Here is a 6000-nt window from a genome sequence, read left to right as displayed (position 1 = left end):
TCATAATGTATACTCTAAGAAATACAGCTGCAATCAAATAATATAACAAATTCAGCAGAGCTGGGAGCAGCCGGCATTGTGACTGGAGCATTCATCGATATCGGAGAAAAAGGCGTTTGAGACTACGTATCATGAGGTAAATAACAATTCAATTATACCTATATCTATAACTATAAGACACAAAAATACAAAAGCAAATCTAAACAGTCGCATTTAATGGTACAATGATGAAATCCAACTATGTTTAAATAAAGTGCTATACTATAGTGCTATGCTATACTAAAACTGCAGTTACCTGAACAGACTGTGTTGTCATTATTCAAGGAGTAGCCTGGATGGCACAGACAGGTGTAGCTTCCTGCTGTGTTGCTGCAGAGTTGGGAGCAGCCAGCGTTTTCAACTGCACACTCGTTGGTGTCTGGGAAAACAGAAAGAACAAACGAATATGAAATATTTTAGTTCATTCTAATGCTGACTTGAAGTCTTGACATTCCCATCATGATTGCCAGCTGTGCCTTGACATTAACAACTATATCTATGACTATGGTTTTTCTTCTGAATTTTCAATGCGTCTTTGCAAAGGCATTGCTTTAGAAAATAGGTCTGACATGATGTCCCCTTGCACTACCCAGTCTGTGTACAGGTTCACCTGATCTTGATTAGTTCAGCCGTGTATCTTTCAAAGATGTCTTCTTTATTCTTCAAGGTTTCTATTAAGTCATTAATTATCTGTGATGGAATTTATTTAGTTATCGCAACTTCATTGTTTCATCCAAACTCGTACCTGTGCAGGTGTTGTGGTCCTCACTCAGGGTAAACCCAGCGTGGCACTCGCACCGGTAGCTCCCCACAGCATTGACACAGAGCTGAGAGCAGTGTCCATTCAGAGTCTCACACTCATTGATATCTGCAAACGCCAACACAATATAGTTAGGAAAAGATGGCAGAGATTAATCACTTAGACTGAACATCAATATAAATGCAACATGCAACAATTTCAAAAGATATTACTGAGTTACAGTTCATATAAAGAAATCAGTGAATTGAAATAAATTCATTAGGCTATAATCCATGGATTTAAAATCTCTAATTTTGAGGGAGCGTGTGATTAGCGGCTGACTGCAGGAATGTCCACCAGAGCTGCAGTCAGGTCAGGACCCTGGTGAGGACGACGAACAACAGAGGAGCTTCCCCGAGACGCTTTCTCACAGTTTGTGCAGACATTCTTCAGTTGTGCAAACCCACAGTTCCATCAGCTGTCTGGGCGGCTGTTCTCAGACGATCCGGCAGGTGAAGAAGCCAGATTCTGCGATGGTGTGGTAACGTGGTCTGTGGTTGTGAGGCTGGTTGGATGTTCTGCCAAATTCTCTAAAACGATGTTGAAGGCGGAATTTGGTAGAGAAATGAACATGAATTCTTTGGCAAGAGGTCTAGTGGACATTCCTGCTGTCAGCAGCCAATCACACGCTCCCTCAACACTTGAGACACCTGTGGCATTTGAGACGGAACTGCACATTTTAGAGCAGCCGTTTATTGTCCCCAGCACAAGGTGCACCTGTGTAACGATCACGCCGTTTAATCGCCTTCTTGATATGCCACACCTGTCAAGTGGAGGGATGATCTTGTCAAAAGGAGAAATGCTCACTAACAGGGATGAAAACAAATGTGTGCAGAAAATGAGAGAAATACAGTTCAGTATAGTTGGCGTGGCAACAGCATTCGGTTCACCTTAATTTTATGCCCGTAGACTCACCTGCGCAGGTGTTCTCACTGGAGACAAACCCAGTGTCGCACTCACAGTGGTAACTCCCGGCAGAGTTCACACACACCTGAGAGCAGAATCCGTTCTGACTGTTACACTCATCGATATCTGCAACACATCGTTCTAACAGTCAACACACTCGACTTTCAATTATGGTGGAAATGTCTGGAAATGCCACTGAAGTAGCAGTGTTCAAGAAATGTAGCTTTATAATTCCTACAAAATGTTATACAGCTGTAACATACTTGCAATTTGGATCTCCACTTTTGACACAACACCAATATTGCTATAGTGTGTGTATTTATGCATGTACGTATGTATATCTCTCTATATACACACACACTCACCTAAAGGATTATTAGGAACACCATACTAATACTGTGTTTGACCTCCTTTCGCCTTCAGAACTGCCTTAATTCTACGTGGCATTGATTCAACAAGGTGCTGAAAGCATTCTTTAGAAATGTTGGCCCATATTGATAGGATAGCATCTTGCAGTTGATGGAGATTTGTGGGATGCACATCCAGGGCACGAAGCTCCCGTTCCACCACATCCCAAAGATGCTCTATTGGGTTGAGATCTGGTGACTGTGGGGGCCAGTTTAGTACAGTGAAATCATTGTCATGTTCAAGAAACCAATTTGAAATGATTCGACCTTTGTGACATGGTGCATTATCCTGCTGGAAGTAGCCATCAGAGGATGGGTACATGGTGGTCATAGAGGGATGGACATGGTCAGAAACAATGCTCAGGTAGGCCGTGGCATTTAAACGATGCCCAATTGGCACTAAGGGGCCTAAAGTGTGCCAAGAAAACATCCCCCACACCATTACACCACCACCACCAGCCTGCACAGTGGTAACAAGGCATGATGGATCCATGTTCTCATTCTGTTTACGCCAAATTCTGACTCTACCATCTGAATGTCTCAACAGAAATCGAGACTCATCAGACCAGGCAACATTTTTCCAGTCTTCAACTGTCCAATTTTGGTGAGCTTGTGCAAATTGTAGCCTCTTTTTCCTATTTGTAGTGGAGATGAGTGGTACCCGGTGGGGTCTTCTGCTGTTGTAGCCCATCCGCCTCAAGGTTGTACGTGTTGTGGCTTCACAAATGCTTTGCTGCATACCTCGGTTGTAACGAGTGGTTATTTCAGTCAAAGTTGCTCTTCTATCAGCTTGAATCAGTCGGCCCATTCTCCTCTGACCTCTAGCATCAACAAGGCATTTTCGCCCACAGGACTGCCGCATACTGGATGTTTTTCCCTTTTCACACCATTCTTTGTAAACCCTAGAAATGGTTGTGCGTGATAAACCTCTTGGACTGTTTTGTATATATAGCCAATTTAGCGTACATGATCACAGCGATCGTAGATTGACAGCTATGTACAAGGCTACAGACACTGCCAGAATTTCAAATAAAGCAGTGTATAAAACTCCTTCTGCAGGGACAGCAGTCTCAAACTTTCATTAAATATGGCTTAATTGAATGGGAACATATTGATCAGAATTAAGTATTATTTTCCTAATTAGTCACAGGGTAGCATGTTTATTATTTGTTTTAGTTGAGCGGGAGTGGCTACAAAGACAGGTTAACAAATGTCACACAAAATAAGGACCCTAATTATAGATGCAGAATCAGCTGCATCACAACTCCGATGGACTCGTGTAAATGTTTGGTTGATTGTTGCTGAAGACTCCCAGTTGAACTCCTTCTACCAGTAATACTCACTACTGGACCTGGGGGGAGACCGGGTGTTTTTTTTTTATTCAATCTGAATTAATTTAAGGAATTGAATTGATACCTGCAGGGTATACAGTGAGGGAAAAAAGTATTTGATCCCCTGCTGATTTTGTACGTTTGCCCACTGACAAAGAAATGATCAGTCTATAATTTTAATGGTAGGTGTATTTTAACAGTGAGAGACAGAATAACAACAAAAACAATCCAGAAAAATGCATTTCAAAAAGTTATAAATTGATTTGCATGTTAATGAGGGAAATAAGTATTTGACCCCTTCGACTTAGTACTTGGTGGCAAAACCCTTGTTGGCAATCACAGAGGTCAGACGTTTCTTGTAGTTGGCCACCAGGTTTGCACACATCTCAGGAGGGATTTTGTCCACTCCTCTTTGCAGATCCTCTCCAAGTCATTAAGGTTTCGAGGCTGACGTTTGGCAACTCGAACCTTCAGCTCCCTCCACAGATTTTCTATGGGATTAAGGTCTGGAGACTGGCTAGGCCACTCCAGGACCTTAATGTGCTTCTTCTTGAGCCACTCCTTTGTTGCCTTGGCTGTGTGTTTTGGGTCATTGTCATGCTGGAATACCCATCCACGACCCATTTTCAATGCCCTGGCTGAGGGAAGGAGGTTCTCACCCAAGATTTGACGGTACATGGCCCCGTCCATCGTCCCTTTGATGCGGTGCAGTTGTCCTGTCCCCTAGCAGAAAAACACCCCCAAAGCATAATGTTTCCACCTCCATGTTTGACGGTGGGGATGGTGTTCTTGGGGTCATTCCTCCTCCTCCAAACACGGCGAGTTGAGTTGATGCCAAAGAGCTCGATTTTGGTTTCATCTGAGCACAACACTTTCACCCAGTTCTCCTCTGAATCATTCAGATGTTCATTGGCAAACTTCAGACGGGCCTGTACATGTGCTTTCTTGAGCAGGGGGACCTTGCGGGCGCTGCAGGATTTCAGTCCTTCACGGCGTAGTGTTACCAATTTATTTTCTTTGTGACTATGGTCCCAGCTGCCTTGAGATCAATAACAAGATCCTCCCGTGTAGTTCTGGGCTGATTCCTCACGGTTCTCATGATCATTGAAACTCCACGAGGTGAGATCTTGCATGGAGCCCCAGACCGAGGGAGACTGACAGTTATTTTGTGTTTCTTCCATTTGCGAATAATCGTACCAACTGTTGTCACCTTCTCACCAAGCTGCTTGGCAATGGTCTTGTAGCCCATTCCAGCCTTGTGTAGGTCTACAATCTTGTCCCTGACATCCTTGGACAGCTCTTTGGTCTTGGCCATGGTGGAGAGTTTGGAATCTGATTGATTGATTGCTGTGGACAGGTGTCTTTTATACAGGTAACGAGCTGAGATTAGGAGCACTCCCTTTAAGAGAGTGCTCCTAATCTCAGCTCGTTACCTGTATAAAAGACACCTGGGAGCCAGAAATCTTGCTGATTGATAGGGGATCAAATACTTATTTCCCTCATTAACATGCAAATCAATTTATAACTTTTTTGAAATGCGTTTTTCTGGATTTTTTTGTTGTTATTCTGTCTCTCACTGTTAAAATACACCTACCATTAAAATTATAGACTGATCATTTCTTTGTCAGTGGGCAAACGTACAAAATCAGCAGGGGATCAAATACTTTTTTCTCCTCACTGTAGCTGTCTAGGACCAGGAGTTGTAATCACAACTTTAAACTGATTTTGATTCAGGAATGGTATGTATTTCCCACAATGCTAAACTTATTACAGTGTCTTGAGAAGTTAAGAGGTAGAGTATTTCTCATTTTACCTAATTGTGTTACCGGCTGTTATATCACATTCAACTCATCAAGAGTGTAAACTAAATTATTTTACCAGTGATAATAAAATAAAATCCAATATAATGCTAATCCCTTGCTCTTGACAAACTTCCAAATCAAGTCTCTGGGTTTGGAATCCACAAAAAACAGTACATATAAAGCTGAATTCATCTGAATTATTTTGCAATTATGAAGTAATAATTAGTGAAACTCAGTTGAAGTTGGTATAAACTAGAGTGTTGTCCAATGAACTCTGCCAAAGCAACACAGGCAGTGTGGCAAGAGGGCAAGAAAGGGTTATAATACATATAATGCTATTTTACCAGAGCAATTCCCAGTTTTTCCATTTCCTTGGTACCCCGTCTTGCACACACAATAATATGCAGATTGATTCTGTGCGCTGGAAGTCTCATCTATGCAAGTGGCCAGATTTGGGTCACAGTCATGCATGCCGGTTGCACATAAACTTTCTGGTGCACCTGCAAGATTACAATGGTGGATTAATTACTAAAATCAAAACATCTGGACAATATTTACATGTTTTAATAGTTTGTTAATCAGCATGAAAACATTGAACACATTTTGAGACCCATCTACTGGTCTATATTTTAAATCTCTTGTACTGCACAATTAGACGGCCAATTAGCAGTGTTGGTAATCACCAGGTTAAAGTACTATATAGAATACGATACAAA

The sequence above is a fragment of the Amia ocellicauda genome, chromosome 15 (genome assembly GCF_036373705.1).
Source record: "Amia ocellicauda isolate fAmiCal2 chromosome 15, fAmiCal2.hap1, whole genome shotgun sequence".
NCBI lineage: Eukaryota > Metazoa > Chordata > Actinopteri > Amiiformes > Amiidae > Amia > Amia ocellicauda.
This window is presented reverse-complemented; position numbering follows the sequence as displayed.